The sequence below is a fragment of the Petaurus breviceps genome, unplaced genomic scaffold (genome assembly GCF_028583685.1).
Source record: "Petaurus breviceps papuanus isolate PSGF00001 unplaced genomic scaffold, PetGlider_PUasm1.0 90769, whole genome shotgun sequence".
Taxonomy (NCBI): domain Eukaryota; kingdom Metazoa; phylum Chordata; class Mammalia; order Diprotodontia; family Petauridae; genus Petaurus; species Petaurus breviceps.
In genome coordinates this window covers 14,069,011-14,094,029 of record NW_027187341.1, presented here as the reverse complement: position 1 = coordinate 14,094,029, position 25,019 = coordinate 14,069,011, and the positions used below count along the sequence as shown (strand labels likewise).

General features: G+C 37.5%; 1 protein-coding gene across 7 annotated transcripts in view; it reads left to right on the top strand.

The window, feature by feature from the left end:
• ENOX1 (ecto-NOX disulfide-thiol exchanger 1) overlaps nt 1-25,019 on the top strand; it is a 726,395-nt gene that overhangs the window by 119,893 nt on the left and 581,483 nt on the right. For all 7 annotated transcript variants that reach the window (XM_069068688.1, XM_069068694.1, XM_069068693.1 and 4 more), the window contains one exon: nt 16,145-16,213. The gene's annotated coding sequence lies outside the window, so the exon portion shown is untranslated. The remainder of the gene's footprint in view (nt 1-16,144; nt 16,214-25,019) is intronic.

Sequence of the window (25,019 nt, the reverse complement as noted above, 5' to 3'; positions counted from 1 at the left end):
GATCAGAGAGGTTAATTGAATTCCTCAATGTTACACAGCTAATAGATGGCAGAACCAGTATTCAAGCCCAGATTTTCTAAAATATATATATATATACAAATTATATATAAATATATATCTATAAATATAAATATCTATACTATTGTATATTTACATACATATAACTATGCTATATTATATGAATATAATATAGTATATTTATGTATACAAATATTTCTAAAAAATGTATTTTTCTAAAAAATGCCATATATGGTACTCTTTCCTCTATCCTGAGTTACCTCCATAATTTTAATGCATGTATCTTGTTCAATCATTTCAGTCATGTCAGACTCTTTGTTTCCCCATTTGGGGTTTTCTTGGCAGAGATACTGGAGTGTTTGCCAGTTCCTTCTCCAACTCATTTTACAGATGAGGAAACTGAGGCCCAGAGAGGTTAAGGTACTCATGAAAGATCACACAGCCAATGTCTGAAGTCAAATTTGAATTCATGTTTTTCTGTCTCCAGGGCCAGCACTCTAGCCACTGCACCATCTGATTGAATTTGACAAATTCCTTTTTTTTTTTTTTTGGTTAATAATGTTGATACTATAGTATCTTCCCAAGCAACAAGGCTCTTTTCTCTATGGCAAAAGGAGTCTTCCTGCTTCATTTAGCTCCTGTCTTGGTCTGGGACACAGAACAGGAATTCAAGTCCCAGCCATGAGGATTCCTGCAACTCCACTGGCCCTGCATGTTTTATTTAATAGGTCTCTAAGCTAGCCACATTTTGTTAGCCTGGATGGGGTCTGGTAACACTGCAATGGAAGCTGATGAAAGGGAAAAAGGCCAAAAGCATGACTTAACATTTTTTTTTTTTTGGTGGCACATGCATTGTAACCTTGTGCCAAAAGTTTTGTAAAGGAAATTGAGACAAGTGAGATATAAAGATATAAGAAGCAGATGTACACTTTCACACATCTGAACTAATGCATGGAGAAAGGAAGGAGGGTTCTCCCAATGCCTTCCCCTCCTTTAATGTTTAAATAGTAGTTTGATAAGAAAACTAAGTTAGATCATGGTGAAAAAAATGCTACTCTCTGTAGGCCAACTGCATCCTGCTGAGCACAAGAAGGTCCATGATTTCATTAGTGATTATACTTGCCAAATTTTTCTTTTTTCTTCTAACAGACTTTTAGCAGTGGGCAAACCAAGAGATGCTGAATTTAATGTTCTCATTAAAGTGGTAAAGAGTCTTTATTCCTGTAAGACTAAGGCTATAATTACTTTATCTTTGTAAACTCAGAAAATTTGCTAGGACCTCTCGTGGCGGTATTCTCCTAATTTTCTTTGTTAGGAAGGACTTTGTGGATGGATTGAACGGATCAGGTACAGAACTGTGTTCCCCTGAGTAGTATCTTTGAATTACAGACTCATGAAATCTTAGCCTTGGAGAGGACAAAAGCATCCAGTCCAAACTCTCCCTGATAAATGGAATCCTTTCATGATGTGCCTGAAAAATATCCATCAATATTCTGTGATATGATAGAAATAGTATTGGTCTTTGAGTAAGAAAACCTGAATTTAAGTCCCTAGTCTGACACTTCAGAGCTGGAAAGTCTAAATATGCCTCAGTTTTGTCAGCTCTAAGATGGGGATAATGCTGTTTGTACTACCTACATCACAGGGTCATTGTGAGCATGGAAATTAAGCTATTATTAAATATGAGCAACCTTCCTTGGAGGCTTTGGAAGGATTGTGTTATAGTGAAGAGAGAGCTGGGCCTTGGTGGCAGCAAGTACTTGCTTCAAGTCTGAATTCTGACCCTTACCTTGGGGTGAGTACTCTACCCTTTTGATGTTCTAGGAAATTCTGCAAGACTGTAAGTTACAGAGTAGCTGTCAATTTGCATTTGGCAGAGGGTTTTTCCTTGGAGGGCAGTTGCTCCACTGATAAAAACACAGGTCCTAATCCCTTCATCTTGAAACATCCCATTTGACTTTTTTTTGGCCCTGCTATAATTGTTAAATAAAGTTTTGTCCACCCCTTGTATTGATCATAAGACCTATTCCCTGTAATTTCTACCTATTGGTCCTACTTCTGTCTTCTAGGACCAAGCAAAATCAATCAAATCTCTCACTGATATGTCAATGTTTAATATATGTTAAATTAGTGATTAACTCTAAAAGATATAGAAGGTAGTGGCCCCTACCCCCTGCTCCGTTGCAGAGATGAGACATAAAACATAGCCTATGTTTTCAGACTTTTTCAATACTTTGATCAACTTGCTAATTTCTCCTCTCATTTTCCTTTTTTTCTTTTTTTTAAATAGTCTTTTATTTTGCTCTTTTTTTTTGAGGGCAATTGGGGTTAAGTGACTTGCCCAAAGTCACTCGTCTAGTGTGTCAAGTGTCTGAAGCCGGATTTGAACTCAGGTTCTCCTGACTCCAGGGCCGGTGCTCTATTCACTGTGCCACCTAGCTGCCCCTAAATAGTCTTTTCTTATATGGGATAGTTCTCTGGGAGGAGGTGATTGGGTAAGGGATGCTGGGAAAAATTTAGGCAATGCAAAACCAAAAGATACCAATAATATTTATATTTTTTTAAAGTTCATGGGAAAAATTGTGATCATTCCCCCTTAAGTACTATCCATTTTCACTAGACTAACCATCTTCGTTTCTTTCACTGATCCTCTTATGGCATAATTTCAAGCCTCCTGACCATCCAAATCATCTTCTCTGGAAACTCTCTAGTGAATGCCCTCCTTAAAATGTGATACCAGAGCTGGATAAAATATCACAGTTATGCTCTGACCAGGGCAGAGCACAGAGGAGCTATTGTGTCCCTTATTCGCATGTCTGCTGTATTTCTGTTCATGTGTTGAGAGACTGCATTGACTTTTTGAAGGTCATTTCCTTTTGCCAACTTATTTAGCTTGCAATGCTTTAGAAGCCCGGTGGCTTTGTCACACAAATGCTTTCTAGTCATATTACTCCTGTACTATATCTGAGCAGGTGATTTTTTTGAACCCATGTATGTGTCTTTACATTTTTAATAATGATAATAATAAAAACTGTCATAGTAAATGAGCTCTTCGTAATACATTATTTCATTTATCCTCACAACAGCTTTGTTGTGATTAAAGTGATTATCACTGAGTTGGGAGGTGACAAAATTTCATCTTATTAGAATGAGCCTATTGTTCCTATCCTTTGAGACCTTCCTTCATCCAATGTATGAAATAAAAACTCTGGGGGTTTTGCCACCCTGATTAATTCTTTTGTGAAGGCAAATTAGGCCATCTTTTACCCTAATTCTTACCTAGCCCTTAACTACTGAGTGGGTGTTGCCTCAGACAAACTGAAGCTGGGAAAAGACCTCAGTTTAAAAAGGTCAAGGTCTCCCACTGCATTCTGGGCCATTGCCAGTCATTCTGACCTGTGTCTTGATACTGGATTCCAATGACTCTGGAGGAGAGAGTGGGACTGATATGTCCTCAGAGATCTGCTTCACTTAAATCCAGTTCACTTGCAAGTCAAGATATCGGTCTCCTGATGTCATTGGTCCTCTCCAAGAAAGAAGAGGGAACAACACCAGACAACAACAAGCAATCCCTCCCAAATTTGTCATACATGCATTTGATAAGCATGCTTCCTGTGTCTTCATTTTTTTTTTTTTTGCTTTTTGGAGGGCAGTTGGACTTAAGTGATGTTTTCATTTTTTTCAAGTACCAATCAAAGCCAAGAATAGAGCTCTGTGCTTCCCTAATATAGACACCCTTCCAGAACAGCACTAGGTGTTGGTTGTCTAGTCACAGAATTCTACCTTATTTTTTTTTTTTTAAGCAATCGGGGTTAAGTAACTTGCTCAAGGTTACATGGCCAGTTTGTGTGGATGCCGAGTATCTGAGCCCGGAAACCGATCCCAGGTCTCCCGACTCTGGGGCCGGTGTTCTTACTCACTGTGCCACCTGGCTGGCCCCCCAATTCTACTTTAATTCAGAATCTACCTTAATCTTTGTTAACCTCCAGCCCATGTTTTGTCCATTTTGACCATGAGAATGTCATGAGGGACTTTGTTAAATGTCTTCCTGAAATGCAGGCATATGCGACATTCCCCTAATTCACCAGTCTAGTAGCCTTGTAAAATAAAGGGGGAAAAAGGTTACTTTGGTGTGACTTGTTCTTAATGAATCCATTTCAGTTTGTAGTGACTGCTCTTTCTTTGAGTACTCCCAAACTATTTCTTCAGTCATTCATTCTAGAATTTTGCCAAGAATCAATGTGAAGCCCTCTCACTTTTCTGTAGCTTAAGACTCCAGCTTCTTGCCTCTTGAGAATTGGGACAAAACTATTCTGTTTCCATTTTTTTTTTACTTCTCTCATTTGGTGCGATTTCCTGACTGTGTCATTGCCCTACTAAGAAATCTTCATTGAGTCCCTATCTTGGTTTAAATTCAGACTTCTCAGCTTGGCATTTAAAGCCTTAGATAGTCTGACTCCATCTGACCTTATTTTACCATTATCAGATTGATTTCATATCTCTCTCCTTTGTGTAATCTTCACTGCGGCTAAATTAGCTCACCTGCTATCCTTTAAACTTGGCATTCTGCTTTGTCCCCATCCTTGTGAAGACTGCAGGCTTTCTGCCCTGCCTGGAATGCACTCCCTCTTCTCACATTCCTCTTGGAATCCTTGGCTCCCTCCGAGGCTCAGCTCAGGCATTTTTTCTGGAAACCCTTCCTGATACTCTTTATCGTTAGTATTCACGGTCACTTTAAAGTATCTTCTATTTACTAGTTTATATGTTGTGTTCTCCAATAAACTGAAGCTCCTCTAAGGAACCTTTTTTTTTCATTTTTGTCTTGGTATGCCCTGCATAGAGCTTTGCACATATTAGGTGTTTAATAAATCCGTATTGAATAGAATTTAACTGAATTTAGTGGTTTAACAGTTGCATTTATAAGTTCTTCAAGTAGTTTGGGATATTATTCCCCTGCCCCCCCCCTCAGGTGACATGAATAATTAACAAAATGATTGTCATTTTCATTTCACCAATCACATCTCCTTGCTGATTAGAATCAGGTCTGCAATAACTGTTTTCATCCCTGTTTTTTCTTCTGTCTGAAAGATTACATTATTAGCAAAGCAAATAATAATGTTGGGTGGTCTGCTTTTAGCAGAGATTGGCCTCCATCACAAACATATCCTACCTCCTTGCCAGCTTTTTGATATGTTACAGCAATTCATCATCTCATGGAAGTATCTGTGGGATTTTTCCTCTGCATTGTTGCTTCTGTCTTTCTAGTTTATTGCTTCTCTAGATCTCTAATTTACTCTGTTTATCACCCGTTCTCTGGGCATTGGTGAACAGTTAGCGGAGGCCTTGAGTATTGTTTCTGTCTCTCTTCCTAGCAATTGTCTCTTGAGAACCACTGGGCATTTTTACTGCTAGTCTTCCTACCTTAGACTGGCTATTAACTCCACTATCTGATTTAGAAATTGCATATTGGTATTTTCATCCTTCCTACTCTTTTTTTTTTTTTTAGTTGAAAGCCCTCTTGAGATCAGTAAGTCTCCTGACTAATTCATTCTTCCTGGCTCTGGATGGAAGTACTCTATCCCTGGCCAAGAGCCCATCATTTCTGTGTCTCACATTATGGCTCAGGAAGCCAACTCTAACACTGTCTTCTAAGCCAGCTTGTCACTTCCCATCTTCTCTTTTCTGTTCTAATGATCCCACCTTCAATCAGCAGCTATAATGAAAACACCACCTGTGCCTTTAAGTCCTTCAGGTGCTTGCCCCAAACTTTGTAATCACTGGGGATTATTTTCAAATTGCTTCTAGTGGTAGCATTAGATCTCACATGAATCACCTGGATTGGGTAATGGTTGTCGGGTTTCGCAAGTCTTGAATTATTTGTCGTGTCCTGGATGCCATCCGCAAGAAGACATACCGCCTAATTGAGCATATCAGATCAATATATGTTTGCCTCCTATAAAGAAAAGTCACTGACTGCATGAAAAATATTTTTCTGTGACCTGTGTGTTTAGGGATCTCTATTGCCAAATCTGATGACCTTTTCTCTTTCTTTATCTTTCTTGACTTAAGTTGATATTTCTAAAGCCAAGGTCTGATCACTTCATTCCCCTCCTCAATACATTCCAACGACTCCGAAGTACTTAATACAATTTCAACTTTGGGACATTTAAAGCTGACTTTTCTGACTTTAACCTATCCTACCAAACTTCTTACTCCTTTCATGTACTCTATGATTAACTAAACTTGACTTTTTATTACTCCTCACATATAACATTCCATCTCCCATCCCCACACCTTCACACAGGCTTTCTGCTGTTCCTGGAATACATTCTTTCCTTACTTAGGCTCTGTTTCAGGAGCCAGCTTTTACATGAGACTTCTGATCAACCCAGATTGCTTTGTATTGGTTTTGTATGTATTTATATGTGTACATGTAGTTTATTGAAAGAATATAATTCACTTGTGTCTTTGTATCTCAGTCCTTGGCAAATAGGTGATTAAGAATGCTTATTGGTTCATTGATTGCTTTGCATGGCAGCACCTGTTTTTCTACAGTAAGTTGCTTCTACCTCTCAAGCTCTAGATCCATTCTCTATGGGAAGAGTCTCATGCTTGTAAAACACCTCCAACGATTTCACTGGTTTGAATTCCCCTCTTCGCTCTCATGTTCTGTTTATTCTTTGCTTTCCTCTTGGAGTAGTTCTTCCAGCTTGTCAAGAAACACTTCATTTACCTTGATAAACTGGAGAGTAGAGAAATAGCCTTCAGATTTTTTATGAAAACGTTCTCTAGAATGGAAACCATACTATATTGACTGCACATATATTGGTTCCCTGTCTCTAGAAGAAACAAATGTAATTTGACCTTTTCTAATTACTGGAATAGTCTTCCTTGCCCTCCATACCTGAGATATTTGGCTATATTGAAATCTGTATATCAATATATTCATATCTACAGATATATAGATTTCTATCTCTATCTATCTATATATGCATATATATCTCTATCTCTATTTATCAATCTATCTATCTATATCTATATATAACAGAAGCCCCGTTGCTTCCTCCTTGCTTCCTATCCCTTTCATCTTCCATTGCTTAAACCCTCTATAGTACACATCTGCTTCTGCTTTATCCTAAACAGGTTTCTTGTGGCAGGCTTTGCCAGAGTTATGTCCTGTTATCTGGTAGAACTTTGTTCAGATGTTCCAGATCAGTAATTATCATACTTTTGCCTCTACCCTTATGCCAGCAGTTTCTATAACCAGGAACCCTTTGTAAGATGGTCTTGCAACAGAATTCCCAATTCCCAGGAACTTCCCAGTTGTATCTTTTCCTCTCCCTCAACTCTAGCCGCCTGGCCTCTTCATTTCAATTTGTACACTTCTGTCACTCAAGGCAGCAAATGCTTCATTCTTTTCTCTTTTGGGTTATTTTCACATTTGGTGTTTCCTATTTTCTAAAATCTATTGACTATTCAATCTCCAGTTTGAATTTGGAAATCCAAATTCACACACACACACAAGATTGTGGTGGAGGGGTCATAATATTAGGGAGTTCACTCTTTGCTTTCTTCTTGAGCTTTGCTGCACATAGTATGGGATGATTTTAGGAGAATTCCAAATATGGAACAGCTGAACAGTGAGCAAGTTTTGAGCCACTGCCTGGAAAAGGTAAGAACCCCTTGTTCAGGAAACACAGATGGAGAAAGTGCTTGGAACTGGCACTGGGAAAAGATAGACTGCTCTCTGCTATTCCTCACTGTCCCCAAGGCCCCAAAACCAGTTATGCCACAGCTGAAAAATACTGCTGTAGAACTTTATGTAGTGAATACAGATGGTATGTAAAACTACTTCCTGGTAATGAATTGTAATGATGTAGAAATCAGAATGAAATGACAGAGCTGGGGCAGCAGTGTCTGTGTCTGGAAAACTGTCAAAGAGTAATTTAAGGGACAAAAAGATCAATGAATGCAGATGGCCTCTCTGGTTTTCTCATGCCTACAATAAAAAAAAAAAAGAAGACGACTCCTGTTAGTATGGAAGCACACTCTGGTCTCACGAATGGCAGCCATAGCAAGTGATTGATCTGAAATAGTTCTCTTTCCTTTTTCCAGTTCATCAATAAAAAAAATGAGAAAAATTAATCATAGCATAGCTAGGTTAGATGATTCATTTGAGTCCTTTGCTCTGAGTTTGAAGCAGAAGACTTTATTATTATTTTGCTTTGGAATTGTCTTTAAAGCTATTAAAATTGTAGCCTTTAGGGGGTCAAATTCCTTCTTTCTAATGTGGATATGGGACCTTTATTAAAACCTGTTTGTGTCTAAGGGTGTAATTAAGTTGAAAGACAATGTAGCAAGGTAAATGCAGTTTATCATTTGGAGAACTTTACAACTGCCTATAGGTCAATGAAGACTTCTTTTTGGGGAGTTATCAATCCTAAATCCAGTGATGGTAAAAGATAGGACATAAAAATGGATCTCACTTTTTCCTAGACCATGAAGAAAAGTAAATTCCATTTTCTGCAACACTGCATATTGAATATCATGAATTTATTTTTAAAACTCTTGCGACACTCAGGAATAAATGCAGAAAACCACTATGGAACAAACCCAGTCTTCCCTAGGAATTCCACCCAGAGACCATGCAGTGTAGATCCTAGAAATGGCCATCGATGGGTAGTAGGGAACTCTCTTACCTCTAAGACTCATGTACACATGCACAAAAAGGTACATATGCTCTTTTGGATTTTTGTTGTGGAGAAATTTACTCTCTTTGAAGTCTGAATATCCCTAATCTAAACCTCGAATTCTAGGTTTCAGTGCTGATTTCAGTCACTGGCCTGTGAAGTTCTAGTCTCCTCAGGACATAGATTTACATGCCTATCCAGGCTTGTGGGTCAACTCTAGAGCCCTCTGGGTATTCCCATGGTATCTTGGCACATTGTGAAGTATGGGTATGCTAGCTAATCCTTAGAATAATGCAGATCCTGATTGAAAGTCCCAGAACTCAACTCATCTTCTCAGTGGTTCCATATATAGCTAAGTACAGAACTAAGTACAGACTGAACTAAGTACAGAGTTGATCAAATACTTTTAATAAGTTTAATAATAGCTTGCATTGCTATAGCTGATTAAGGTTATGAAATATCTTACAGGGGCAATCTCATCTGATCTTTACAGAAGCTCTGTTGAGGTTAAGTGTTGTTATTCTCTGAAGAGAGGCCAAATGATTTGCCTATGAGGTGGATGGGACAACCAATAAAATTGCCATTATATAAATGAATGAACTGAGACCCAGAAAGCTTAACTGACCAATCCATGTTGATAGAAGAAGTAAAGTTGGACTATAGAATCATGGAGCTAAGACCTATAAGGATTATAAGGATCATTTAATCTGAATGATTTATTTTACAGATTATTAAACTGAGGCACAGAGGGGTAGAGTTTATCTTCAAAGTCAGATCTCTTGATTCCCAAGACCTAAGTTCTCATGTTGTCTCATTAAGGCATCAGCTAAGGGAGAGAAAGAGCAGCCTGAACATGACTAAAGAATGATTTCAAAAGATACACAGACTCTGAGTCACAGAGATTTCATAGAATCATGGAATCTTAATTGAAAGGGACCTCAGTGCCACCTAATCCAACCTAAGTGGTCATTTATCCTCTGCTTACAAAGACCTCAACTCCTTGTGAGGCAATTTGTTCCATTTCTGGACAGTCTTAATTGTTCTGCGTCATTGTCTCTCCCGTCCATTCTGCTGAAACCAGCCTCTTCATTTTACATTCCTTGTTCTTCCTTTTCCTCACTCAAGTCAAACAGAACAAATCTAACCTCCCTTTCACATAAAAACTCTTTGAATTCTTGAAAACCGCTATTGTGCTTCCCTCTCTTGTATTGTCTCTTCTCCATGGTAACCTTCATCTGCTTTAACTCATCCTTGTATAATATAGTTTCTAGTTCCCTCCAGATCCTGGTTGGTCTCCTCTAAATGCATGTCAGTCTGTCAGTGTTCTTCATAAAATGTGGAGCCCAGAACTAAAAACAGTACTTGAGACATGATGTGGGTAGGGCATAATACATTGGGACATATCCCTTGTTCTGGGCACCATGCCTTTATTAATTTGCTAAGTAGCTTTTTGGGGAGGGGGCTATTTTGTCTCACTGTTGACTCAAACTGAAGCAGGGTACAGAGGAAAGTACAGCTCTGGAGTCAGAGGACCTAGATCCAAATCTAGCCTCAAAATCTTGCTTTTTGTGAAACCTTCTTAGCCTTCCTGGATCTCAGTTTCCTCATCTGTAATATATAGGAATTAAGCTAGGTGAAAACCGAGGTTCTTTTTGGTTCTAGATCTGTGATCCAGTCCACTAGCTCTTTTTCATATGGGGGGGGGTATGACTCTTACCTGGCCTTACCTCTCCCATCCGTATTTGTTCATTTATTATTTCCTTTTTAAGCTCGTTTACTACAGTTCATGAAACCCAAGACTTTACATCTTTCCCTTTTAAATTTTCTCATATTATGTTAGCTCCTTTGAGATACTTTTAGAACCTGACTTTTTGATGTACTGCATGTATCTCTGTCTTCCAGCTTGGTGCCACCTGCAAAGTCGAGAACCATATCATCAATGTCATCCCTAATGACTGATAACATTTTGAACTAAATAGGGCCAGAACCAGGGATTCCTCAAAAGATCACCCTCTAACCTCACATTGCTTCATTAATAATATATCCTATTAATTGGTCTATTAATTATGCAGGGACCCTACAAATGTGTATGTGGATTTGCCCATTATTGTATGTTTTGGGTCATTTGACCATTTTAGAATCCACTCAATTATTCTATTATTCCCACATGTCTGGAATAGTATCCCTCCCCTACTCCAGCTACTGTCCTCCCCGACTTCCTTTAAGTCCCATCTGAAATTCTAGCATCCAAAGGAAGCCTTCCCCACCCCTTCTTAATTCTAGTGCCTTTCCTCTGATAATTACCCCCTACTTATCCTATATAGAGTTTGCTTTTTATCTCCTTCTAGAACTATCCTATTGGCTCAATGGGCCTAGAGTCAGAAAGACCTGAGTTCAAATTAGGCTTCAGACACTTACTAGCTGTGTGAACCTGGGCAAGTCACTTAACTTCTGTTTGCCTTAATGCATTGGAGAAGGAAATGGAAAACTACTTCAGTATCTTTGCCAAGAAAAACCTATGGACGGTTTGGTCCATAGGGTCACAAAAAGTCAGAGATAACAAAATCACTCTGAAAAACAACAATATATTTGTATGTGTGTGTGTGTGTGTGTGTGTGTGTGTGTGTGTATAATATATATATATATATAATATGTGTGTATGCATATGCGTGTGTATATGTGTGTGTGTGTATACACATATATATGGAGAGAGAGAGAGCTTGAGTGTTTTCTCCCCCATTAGTTTGTAAGCTCCTCGAAGGCAGGGATTGTCTGTTGCATCTTTTTCTACCTCCAGCACATAATATAATACATAGCACACAGTAGGCATTTAATAAATATTGATTGATTGATGGATTATCTAGACCACATATCCATCATTTTCATATGACAGATTTTGCCAAATATCTTGCTGAATGTGATGTGAGATAAAGGATCATACTAAGCTCCTTAAAAATTGTGTCTTAGCTACCCTTCTCTACTCATTACTTCCATGGTGTCAGAAAAGTCAAGGCTAGGGAGGAATTTTATCTCATTAATGTAGTACATTTTTAGTATGTAGCTATGCCAGGACACCTGGGAATTAGTGATGTAGAAATCCTGTAACAGACACAGTCCCAGGAGCTTTCCAAAATCATGATTCAAATTAGAAAAATAGTGTATTCCTGGTCATTTTTTAAAAACATTGAATTATGCCCAGGATTTAAAATACCCCTACATTGTTTCCTAGCAATTTCATTTATCTCTGATTGTGTTGTACGATTCAAAGAGATGCTGAATTCCCCTAACAAGGAGAGCCCTGATATGGCTTTGTCAATGTAAAGCTCATTTCTATCCTTATTTCCTCTTAAGTTAATAACAATATTTTATAATAGTGCTATCCATTGATTTACCTGACTATAAGGAAATCTCAGTATCTGCCACCCTTGGGGCATAAACTGTTCTGGAGAGTTGAGTTTTTTAAATAACTGAAGGTTTCCACATTTTTAAAAATTTAACCATTTTTTTTGGATAAGCATGACATCTATGTTTCCAACCATGTCATATGTTGAAAAAAAACAGGTTTAAGAACAGAATACTGAGGCATCTCATTAAAGACATCTTTCTTAAATGTTTTTTACTTCTCTGTCTTTTTATGCTGAGTATACTGTAATTTAACATAATTTAACCATTTATTTATGACCAAGGTTCATCATTATGAATATCAACTATTGTTCTATGTGTGCCTTTATAGGATGGCTTTAAGATTTATTGAAGGGAATATTTGCCCATGCCTTAAATGGCCCCAGATGGTTGTGATTTGGGGGTTCTTGTGTCTGTTTTTTATATTCTGCTCTATTGCATCCATTATTGTCTGTTTTCACCTTTGGTCAGTTTGCCTGTAACTTGCTCACTTTCCCTGCTTCATTCATCACTGGTAAAATCATCATGCAGATTGCATCAGATTTGGACCTTGTACCTCCTTGGTAACCTCAGCTGCCTCTATTCCTCTAGGGTGGAGCAAAAACACTTCCCAAAGCCTCTCTTTAAAAAGGGCTTTGAAGCCCAACTGACTCTTCATTTCCCCTCCTTGGATTCGATTCTACTGTTGTGACCCATTTTCAGCTTCCTTTCTATATTGTCTCCCCCTCCCATTAGATTTTAAGATCCTTGAGGGCAGAGGCTGTCTTTTTCTCTTTTGAATCCCCGGCACTTATCACAGTACCTGGTATGTCATAGGTGTTTAATAAATGTTTGTTGTATTGTACTGTATTTCAGAGTAGTGAAACTCTTTGCTCATTGATAGAATGTTTCTCCTTCAGAATGACTTGGTGTCTATCTGCCTCATCTGAGACTTATGTTAAGCTTTGTGATTGGGCAAAGTATAAAAACTGGTAGAATCTGTACAAGTGCTACCACTTTGGACATGTATTTTCCTTCCTCTATTTATTCTTCTGTCTTTATTGTAGTAGTTCTTGGTCTGTGGAGTTTTTCTGATATGCCACAGGATATAAAAAGAAATGGCTGAAATTTATAAAGGACACTAAATTGTTTCCTTGTGTTTCAAAGAAAAAAAAGCCTGAGATGACCCTATTCGACCATATGTTGTATCATTTGTTGTAAGCATGTTCCATGCAGCAAGTAGGACCTGTGATTTTTTAGCATTCTAATATTCTTCATCTATTCATTAAGTGCCAACGTGTAAGGCTTCCTGTCAGGGGCATTAAATGGGATTTTTTGTGCACTGCATTGTGTCTTCCTTTGTCGGGGAACAATCTGTTAACTCCTGCCTGTGTCATTCATGAGACTTGTACTGGTAATGAGGCACATTTTAGTCCTTCTGGGAAGGTTTTTGGTATTTGCACAATGAGGGATAAGACTAACGAAGGGTAGGATTCATTTGGGGAAAAAAGCAGTCAGGGAAAGAAGAATACCAAGAATAAAACCTTTTTTTCCAGTTCATTTTATATCTTTGTACCTTTCCTAGCAAAGCCAGCTGAATATACCTGAATTGTCCCACTGCTAAAATTTTTTTTCCCCTGCCTTTGCCCTGGCAGTGTGCTAGGAGACTGGTACCCCACAGTGGCATAGTCTGTTTCCTTTGAACAGTACAGGAGTCCAGTCCTTGTTTCTATCATGTCTATACTCTGTGCTAGGAAGGACTGGCTGTGTGCTGATAACAGAGATTTGACACTGGGGAGGAAAGAAGAGAAATAAAAGAAGTCAGGAATGGAAATGTTTGAATATTAATGGATAAGATGGAAAAAGCCACAAAGGGAAAAAAGAAAGTAGAGAGACACTTTTTTGATCTCCCCCCCCCCCCTTCCTTGGGGAGAGGGAATAGGGAAGAAGGAGAGAATGAATAAGGTGGTTAAAAAAAGGATACAGGCTAGAAGGGGGGAAAAAAGAGATGGTGAATTGGAGCATAAGGGAAATAGAAGGTAGTAAGGGAGAAGGTAAATGATACAGAGACCACAAGAGTAAGGGAGGGGGCAGGAGAAAGGAAAAGAAGCATTTAAGTATAAAAGGAAGAAGAGAGATAGGTGTAGAGAGGGGTCCACATCCTTTGGTCATCTTGGGAAATCTTCAATTGTTCACAGTGTTATATCTGCCAAATAGCTAGTGTGTCTCATTGAAGACATTTCACTAACTTTTGTATTAAGTTTAATGGGATTCTCTTTCTGATTCCTGGATGACTGGTTGCAGTTTCACTGACACTGTGAGATCAAAAAAAGCAAGTGCCAAGCCCTGGTTCTGTCCTACGTGCCCCCTTGCAGCGTTCTCTAAACTTCTGAACCTGCGCCATCTGCATTTGATGTTTGCCAGTCCTCCTTGCCAACAGGGAGAGAGTTGGTTGAAAGGCAAAAAATAGTTCTAAGACTTGTCATATTTATAGCAAATACATGAGAGAATGCTGAACAGATAGGGATATGCCAATTGCTTTTTAAAGAGACATTCCCTTTTGTAGGCAAACTCCTTGGTTATTAAGTAAGGACTGCAAATGATGATTTCTAAGAAAGATATCATCAAGAACCATAAAATTAACAATGAAATTTATAAACAAATGTTTCTAGTAAAGTTTTTTAAGCTCTTTCAGCCTCAATTTCATTATCTGTAAAATGGGGATAGCAATGTTCATATTACTTTTTTGTACAGAGTTGTTGTATGGAAACTACTTTGTAAACCATAGTAGAAATTTTAACTGTGATTATTAATGTACATTAGTTCATAGTAACTATAGGTATGGGAAAAAATCATTGGCTTTGTTTGATCACTAAGACTTTTTAGTCAAGAAAGAGGTTTTAGACCCTCTATAATCTTTGATCCTTCTTGGATATGGTCTCAAAATAATCTCTACTCTCCCTGTTGGAATTCTTAGTGCTTCCTTAAATTGCTGGATTACCGATGACTGTCAGCCACTGAGTAATAGTCTTAAAAGTTTCTGGTGACCTCTGATTTGTAAACAAAGGAAAGTTGTGATATCATTGATATAGGAATGCCTAGATGAGCAAATACTCTCTACTAACCATATGTCAGTATGTTCTACATACATACATGTTGATATGTTCTCTATAACTTAGGGTTAGACTAGAGTTACCTAGAGCATTGAAATGTTAAGTGTCCAACATCACATAAGCTGTATGAATCAGAGGCAGGGCCTAAAACTATGTTTTCCTGGATTTGAAGCAGACTCTGAGACACTAATGATTATTAGAACTTTGAGGCATATGTTATAGTCTATAGAACACATTCACTGATAACTTCAGAAAAATGTCATCCTGAAAACCTCAAAAAGTTTTAACTTGTCTTCCCTACACTTAGGTAATAGCGCGTCCATTGCTTTTGAGTAGCATCAAAAGTGAGAAAAAGTAATCGTTGTGCTTGAGATGTTATTGTAGATTTAAATCTTAATGAACCTCACAGCACAATTTAATTTTAATTCTTGTTCAATTTGAGGAAGAGGATAGGAGAAAGGGGACTGTGCTATTTGGTGTAGTTGCTACAAATGAAGAAATGAGCGTATTATTCTTGGGAAGTTTGAAAAAAATGATATATTATATTGTAGGACTTTCATTCTTAATAATTCAAAATTATCAGTAGGAATTACTATAAATAGGAAAGGGCAATATCCAATACCCAGTCAGTCAAAGGCATTTATTAAATGTTTGCTATTTGCCAAGCACTGTGCAAAGCAGAAGGGATACAGATAAAAGCAAAAAGAAAGACATTCCCTGCCCTCAAGAAGTTTACATTCTAAAGGGGAAGTATTTTCCCCTTTATACACTGCTAATGCTAGATGTGTTATACACATCTAAGGAAGCTGAAAAAGATTGAGGGGGAGGGAGAGAAAAGGCACAGTGGAGAAGTCATAAATGTGTGAATTAAATCTTTGACATGTTCACAGAGTTTTCTTTGAATGAAATATTTCATGACTTTGTGTTACTTCTATTTTGCAGGTCCTTGGCCATCAATTTGATATCTTTAAGATCTATGCTTCACTGAGTCTGGGAAGAAGAGTCAGCTAGGTAAGTGTAAAGTTCTCTCTCTCTCTCTCTCTCTCTCTCTCTCTCTCTCTCTCTCTCTCTCTTTCCCTAGCACCAACAGCTGCAGAGGCAGATTTTCAGTCTTGGGGACTTGACACATTTTGGCGATCACTTCACTATCACCCTTTTATAACATGTCTAGAAACCTACTATGACAGAATTAGGGCAAATCTTGGATGAAGGTGGATGTAGAGTGGAGTATCTCCATCAGTCAGTTGTCAGAAAGTATTTATCAAGTGCCTAGAGTCATGTGGAGTCATGGAATGTTAGAGCTGGAGGGAACTTCTGAGATTATCTCATTCAACCCTACTCCCCACCCTGATATTTTACAGCTCAGGACACTGAGGCCAAGAAAGGTTAAGTAGATCAAGTGACTGGTCCGAGAAGCAGCACAACTGAGAGTAGAATTCTATGTCACCAGAGTGTCAGTCTAATTCTCTTTGTCCTGTAGCATGTAGCCCAACACCCTGCCATGGGTGTGCTGTCCAGGAGGAAATGGGATCTAATCAGTGGAAAGCGCTTTCCTGATGGGCACAGTGTATCCGACATAGTGCTGTCAGTGTTTGTTGAATTAATATTGGGCTGGGTGTATCCATCTGTTCAATATTTACTCTGATGTATGAATAGTGCAGTGTCCACTCCATTTAAAAGTCCTTTCTGTTGTTTGTGTCCCTTTGTCTCAGGCAGCTGCTCTAAATTCTCCTTGCATTTCTCCCCTAACATATACTTATGCCCCATAGCTCTGATCTTCCCAGGAAGCTCAGACAGATCATCAGGTTTAATTTTCTATTAACCTTTATTGTCTAGGTTCACCTCCCAATTGTCTTCTTGGAGGATTAAATAATCCCTGTTTGGCCAGTCTCCTTTTGGGATGTAAAACATTATCTTATTGATTATCACTGTTGTACTGAGGCACAATTTGGCAACCTGTAGGCAACCAACCCATGGATTAAAGCTGGCTAAATTAATCATGTCAGAGAGATCTCTTATGTTTCTTTTCTTTTTAAAAAAATAATATTTTATTTTTCCCAATTATATATAAAGATAATTTTTAACATTCATTTAAAAAAAATTTGAGTTCCAATTTTTATCCCTCTCTCACCTCCTCCCTCCCTAAGAGAGTAATTTGATCTGAGTTACACATTTGCAATCATGTAAAACTTATTTACATATTAGTCATGTTGTGAAAGAAGAAACAGATCAAAAGATAAAATACACAATAAAATAAAAACAGTAAGCTTCAATATACTTTCAGATTACAACAGTTTTTCCTCTGCATGTGGATAGCATTTTTCCTTATGAGTCCTTTGGAATTGTCTTAGATCATTGTATTTCTGAGAAGAGCTAATTCATTCTTAGTTAATTATCATACATTGTGTACAATGTTCTCCTGGTTCTGCTTGCTTCACTTTGAATCAGTTCTTGTAAATCTTTCCAGGCTTTTTGAAACTAATCTGCCTGTCCTTTCTTACAGCACAATAGTATATTCCATTACCATCATATACCACAACTTGTTCAGCCATTTCCCAGTTGATGGTCATTCTCTCAATTTCCAATTCTTTGCCACCACAAAAAGAACTGCTATAAATAGCTTTTTGTCCACATAGGTCCTTTCCCTCCCTTTTAAAAATCTCTTTGGGATACAGACCTAGTTGGATAAAAGGGTATGCATGGTTTTATAACCCTTTGGACATAGTTTAAAATTGTTATTCAGAATGGTTGGACCAATTCACAGCTCTATCAGCAGTGTATTAGTGTCCCCATTTTCCCACATTCCTTCCAGTATTAATCTTTTCCTTTTTGGTCATATTAGCCAATCTGATAGGTGTAAAGTGGTACTTCAGAGATGCTTTAATTTACATTTTCTTAATGAAGAGTGATTTTTGCACACAAAAAGGATCAAAACATGGAATCAGAAGAAGACAACAAAGTCAAAACTCCTGTATCAAAAGCTTCCAAGAAAAATATAATTTGGTTACAGGCCATGGAGGAGCTCAAGAAGGATTTTGAAAATCAAGTAAGAGAAGTGGAGGAAACATTGGGGAGAGAAATGAGAATGATGCAAGAAAATCATGAAAAGGGAGTCAACAGCCTGACTGAAGAAAATAACACCTTAAAAAATAGAATAACTCAAATGGCAAAAGAGGCCCAAAAAACCAATGAGGACAAGAATGCCTTAAAAAGTTGAATTGCCCAGATGGAAAAAGAATTTCAAAAACTCACTGAAGAGAATAACTCCTTCAGAATTAGATTGGAGCAAATGGAAGCTAGTGACTTTATGAGAGAGCAAGATACTATAAAACATCCAAACAAATCAAAAAATAGAAGGCAATGTGAAATATCTTACTGGAAAAACCACTGACCTGGAAAATATATCCGCAAGAGATAATTTAAAAAGTATTGGACTACCTGAAAACCATGATTAAAAAAAGAGCCCAGAAATCATCCTTCAGGAAAGTATCAAGGAACATTGCCCTGATATTCTAGAACCAGAGAGCAAAATAAAAATTGAAAGAATTCATCAATCACCTCTTGAAAAAGATCCCAAAAAGAAAATTCCTAGGAATATAATAGCCACATTCCAGAGTTGCCAGGTCAAGGAGAAAATAGTATAAGTAGTCAGGAAGAAACAATTTTAGTATTGTGGAAACACAATCAGGATAACACAAGATCTAGCAGCTTCTATATCAAGGGATCAAAGGGCTTGGAATATGATATTCTGGAGGTCAAAGGAGCTAGTAGTGAGCCAGGACCAGGATTAGTCCAGGTGAGAGATCTAGAGTATTCTTGATCCAAACAGGTTTTATTGCTGCCTTTCTAGCATCACAGATCCAAGCCTAGAAGGGACCTCCTCTAGAATCCATTCAGGACCTCATTCCCTTTTGCCTGAACTCTTTTAAACTGATCCCCTTTTCCTCTTGTCTCTTTCCCCTTCTAATTCATTTAACATACTTACTATATATATTTTTGAATCAATGTGATCTGAACAATTTGAAAACAATTTGAAAAATTGAAACAATTGAAAAATCAATTTGATCTGAACAAGGTATATGAAGCACTTTTTAAAAAAAAAGCCCATGGCTTTTATTTATTTTGTCATTAATACCATTGTTGAATTTTTAAATCATTTTTTTAACATTCATTTAAAAGAAATTGTAGCTCCAAATTCTCTAACTCCTTCCACCCATTGTGAAGGCAAGAAATATGATATATAAAGCACTTTTTAAGCCTTGAAGTGCCATATAAATATATGATATCACTGTCACTTCCACTACCATCACTATCATAATTATCATCATTAAGGCAGTATTATATAGTGAATACAGAGCTCAGCCAAAAACCAATTAGGAAGACCTAGGTTTAAATCCCATCTATGATGCCTACTGACTGTGACCCTGGGCTATCACTTAACCTGTCAGTGCTCTGGATCAGCCTTTCTTAAACTGTGGGTCATGATCCCATAAAAATTTGGCCACAATAAAAGGTTTCTGAGCATGCAATGAGCAGAAATTAATTAAAAATCAAACACGTAATAAATGTGAGGTGTTTCTGGCAGCACTTGTCCCTGTTTCCACTGCAGCCCTGGTTCTGAAGACAATATATGCCCACTTTGTACTGCACATGCCCTAAGGCCACACAGTACCCCAGTGAACCCAGCCTAAATGCCAGAAGGGGTCGGGAGTGGAAAGAGTTTAAGAAACCCTGTTCTACGTAACTCTCTAAGGGTATAATATATAAAGAAGTTGTTCACCTCCATTGGTAGAGGGAATGCCCTCATCTGCCAGTTCCCTACACCAGTGAAATCACAGGTACAATAAAACCTTGTACCTTTCTCCTTTCAATGGAAATAAGGAATACTATGAGTATGGCCTGTTGCTTCTGCTTTCCGATACAGTTGATATGTCGTTGTTTTTGCTAATTAAAAAAAAAGTCTTTGAAGGGAAGGTTCACTGAATGGGGGAAATAAAGGGTTATATTAAAACAAATGAATGTGATGACCCTGTACATCCCTATTCTTTTTTTCCTATTTATTTTTATTGCATTTAATTGTTCAAAAGCTTTCATAGATTTCTCCTTTGCTTTCTGAATATAATCTATACTACAAAGACCGGCCCACTACTATTTGTCTCCAGCACACCATTCCATCCTTTCCTCATTCTAATTCCCTTTACATATTTTAGCCTTCAGACAAACTGGATTAAATATACAGGCCCTTCTCCCAACACCTTCAATACCTTCCCGTACTCTGTGCTCTCACAACATGTCTCTCTCTTAAGACACAGATCAAATGCTCTGTCTTCTGGGAAGCCTCTCCCAATATGTCCAGCTGAAGGTGACTGCTTGCTCTGAACTAACACTTTGTTAGCTTTATATGCATGCAATATTTACATTTTAGTCATCTGTACACAGTCACTAAGTGGCAAAGATAAGGCTTCCTGACCAGAGTTCTTAGTCTTATCCCCCCAACTAAATCACTAGATCTTTGGGGACAAGCATCTTCTATTATTTATCATTCCACCTCAACCTGTTGCCAAAGAATATAGGGTAAAGTGCTCAGGGCTCGGAGTCTTCTAATGCTTAGAGTTGTATGGCTGTGAAGGAGTCACTTAACTTCTCAGAGGCTTGGTTTCCTAAATGGGGGCAATGAAACGAAAACCTTCCAAGCCTCAGGTTCATTGTGAGAAAAGAGCTTTTCAAACCTTAAAAGAATTGTGTCAACATGAGTTATTGTTGTTGTTGCCAAATCAGACTTAACTTGGGTGCTACTGAACCTTCCTTTTTGTGACTCTCCCATTTGTTACCCCCTAAACTTATTTTGTACTTCTTTATTTTTGTATAAGTTAATTTCTCCAAGAAAATTGGCTTTTGGGGGGTTTATTTTGGTTTTTTTTAGACAGAAACTGTTTCAAATTGTTTTTGTGTCCTTACTATAGAGTCTTGTACAATATTAGAAGGTACTTAATATATGTTTTCTTACTTGCTGAATGAAGAAAAGAATGAATGAATAGCTGAGATAAATGATTACTGAATTGAATTAGAAGTTCAGGGTTAGGATACTGGCCAAAGGTATATTTTTTAAAAATGTTTTTTTCAGTTAACAAGCATTTTTTTCTACTTCTGTGTTCTCCTCTCCCCCCAACCTCTACCTTGAACAAAAAGAAAAGAAAAAGAAAACCGTTATAACAATATGTGTAGTCGAGTGAAGCAGATTTCCTCATTGGCCAAGTCCAAAAATGTATGACTTATTCTCATCTTGAGACCATTCCCTCTTCTCTGTCAGGAAGTGGGCAGTATGTTTCATTACTGACCTTCTGGAATCATGGTTAGTGATTGCACTGATCAGAGTTCTTCAGTCTTTCAACGTTGTTTGCCTTTACAACATTGTTGTTGTTGTTATAGAAGTTGTTTTCCTGGTTCTTCTCACTTAACTATGCATCAGTTTTTAAAGATCTTTCCAGTTCCCTTTGAAATTGTCCATTTCATCATTTCTTATGGTACAATAATATTCCCTTATATTCATATATAATAATTTGTTTAGGCATTCCCAAATAGGTGTGCAAACCCTTACTTTTGAGCAGTGTTTTGCTATCATGAAAACGGCCTCTATAAATGTTTTTGTACATATAGATCCTTTTCCTTTTTCTTTGACATCTTTGGTAGTATAGAACCAGTAGGCAACTACGTAGAATATTAGACTTGGAATTAGAAAGACCTACCTGAGTTCAAATCGTACATCAGATTCTTACTACCTGGATACGTTACTTGATTTCCTTTGTCCCGGTTTCCTCATCAGTAAAATAAGGATAGCAATACACCAAATTCACAGGGTTGTTGTGAGATTCAATTGAAATAACACATGGAAAGTACTTTGCAAACATTAAAATGTGACACAAGCACTAACTTTTTCTTATTCATGGTGGTAGTAGTAGTAGTTGTAGTAGTAGTTATGGTAGTGGTAGTGGTGGTGATGGTGATTGTGGTGACTGTGGTGTGGCTAGATCAAAGGATATGCACAATTTACTGATTTTTTGGGCATAGTTACAAATTACTTTCCACAACTGGTCAAAGGTATCTTAAATCCTTGCTGAACCCTGTCTTTGGTGCTGTACTTTCCTTGAAGAATAGCCCCTGCTGAAGACTGTCTTGTAAATGTGAGCTAACTGGTCCCCTAGAAAGGGAATGTATAGTGTTCCTGGATTTATTTAACATACCCCTCTGGATGTAAGCCACTTTCTTGTTAGCCTTCTCTGCTGGCACTGCACATTGAACCTAGAATATAAATGCTGTACCTATCAGTACATCAAGATTTCCTCCCAGCTAATTCAATACCATTTAAATCATACTTAGCTAGGGCATTCTTTCTTCCCAACTGTATCACATTGCTCTTATTAAATTTCACATTCTCTTTCCCAGCTTTAATCTGTAAAAGTGATCCTGAAAAAGATCTATTCCATCTGTGTCTTCTTCCCCATCTTTTTGCCTTCTTAGGACAGAATTATTTGAATTTATCTTGTGAGTTTGGGAGTTGATAAAAATATTGGAGTACTTGTCTCATCGTAAGCCCTGAGAGATCCACTCGTTATGGATGTTTATTTGGAAGAAAGATTGTTTCTGGCACATAACACTTAGGATATTGTCATTTCCAAATAAGAATTTATTTTCTTACCAGAGAAGAAAAGTAGTGCTTACAGAAGACAAGAAATCTATTTTTATCCAGTGTGTAAACTACTACTTGGAAGTATGGTGGGTTCCTTTGCAAGTTATGCCAAGTTCTTTAGGAAGCTAAGTTATCCTTTAGTGGAGGCATGCCCAAGTCAGACTCTTGACCATAAGCTTGGCAGGTTGAAGGCCATGGTGGGATGACATTTTAATAAATTAAATATTCTGGAATTTGGAAATCACTGGAATATTCTGGCATGAGGAGAATGGATGATTTCCAGTTTCCCTTCTAACTGTAGCTTCTGTGATTGTGGAATTATAAACACTATTTAGCCTTACCACAGGTTCATAGTAATAGGATAGTATCAAACTTAATATATTATTTTAATAAATTTAGTAATAATACCTAGCATTTACATAACATTTTAAAGTTTATAGAGCATTTTGCAAACATCTTATGTGATCTTTACAACAACCCTGGGAGGTAGGTACGATTATCATACCCATTTTACAAATGAAGAAGCTGAGGCAGACATAAGTTAAGTGACTTGACCAGGGTCACTCAGTTAGTAAATATCTGAGGCTGGTGGTGCAGTGGATAAAGCACTGGGCTTGGAATCAGAAAGACTCATCTTTGTGAGTTCAAATCCAGCCTCAGACACTTACTAGCTGTGTGACTCTGGGCAGGCCATTTGCCCCTGTTTGCCTCAGTTTTTCATCTGTAAAATGAGCTGGAGAAGGATATAGCAAAGCACTCCAGTATCTTTGCCAAGAAAACCCCAAATGGGATCATGGAGAATCAGACATGACTGGAAAACAACTTAACAACCACAACATTCCTGTTGCAAAGTCCAGCACTCTAACCCTGTGTCACCTAGCTGCCTTATTTTGTACACTTACAGGAAGTAGACATAGAGTCATGGAACTTTAGAACTGGAAAGATATTTTAAAAACATCTAGTCTGACCCACTTGCTTTATACAAATAAGCAAATTGGAATCTCGATGAAACAATTTGCCAGGTACCTGTCTATTTATTGCAGATCCAAATTCTCATGACTTCTATTCTAGTGCCTTTCCACTGTACCAATCTAAGAGATTTTCTTAATATTCATCCTATTGGTATGAATTTCCCAAAGTATAAAATTTGTTTTTATAAATTCGTTTCAATCCAACAAATGAGCATTTGTCAAATATGGAATATATAGAAAGCACTGCTTTAGTTATTAGAAATATGAATGAGACATAATCCTTGATGTTAAGAAACTTATTTCTCTAAGTCACTGATAATATCTGAATCATTTCTAAGATAAAATAAAATAAAAACTCAGTCTAATATTTTTTATTACATTTGACTGGCCCCAAATCAATCACTTAGTCAATCAGTGAAGAAGTGTTTATTGGGCAGAAACTATGTGAATGGCCCCATGGAACCAAATGCTATTTCAGCTTCTAACCTAACACATCTGTCCATCCTGTTTCATTCCTATTTCATTAGTATTTACTATCTTCAGTCATGAAAATTTTTATATAATTTGCCATGCAAAGTCAATCAATGACATATCACTAATATCTATAAAGCTTGAAAAAAGTATGTCTAATTAATCTTTTTTCTCCTGTCATCAGAATACCCAAACCAAAATGGCCATAGTACAATTTGGATAAATCAATTGTAAATAATCAATCCTAAGTCTTAACCTTTTGTTCATGATGGACTCCTCTGGGTCTGTCGAAAACCATGAAAATCCATCTAAGATTAATGTTTTTAAATGCATAAAATACATAGGATTAAAAAGGAAACTAATTTTATTGAAATAGAGTTATCAAAATAAGAAAAAAATTAAAATCACAGATCCCCTGAAATCTAGCTATGGGCCTACTATACTAGAGATCTGTGGGCCCCAGCTTAAGAATCCCTGGTATGAGCCAACAGTTGTATGAACCATTATTTTTAATTAGACTATTTGACAAAATTGCTCTTAAATTTCTTTTTATGTATTCCAAATTTTCTTACGTATCTTTTTTTGTTTTTGTTTTTTTGCTTTTTGGAGGGGGGAAGGTAGGGCAATTGGGGTTAAGTGACATGCCCGAGGTCACATGGCTAGTATTAAGTGTCTGAGGCTGGATGTG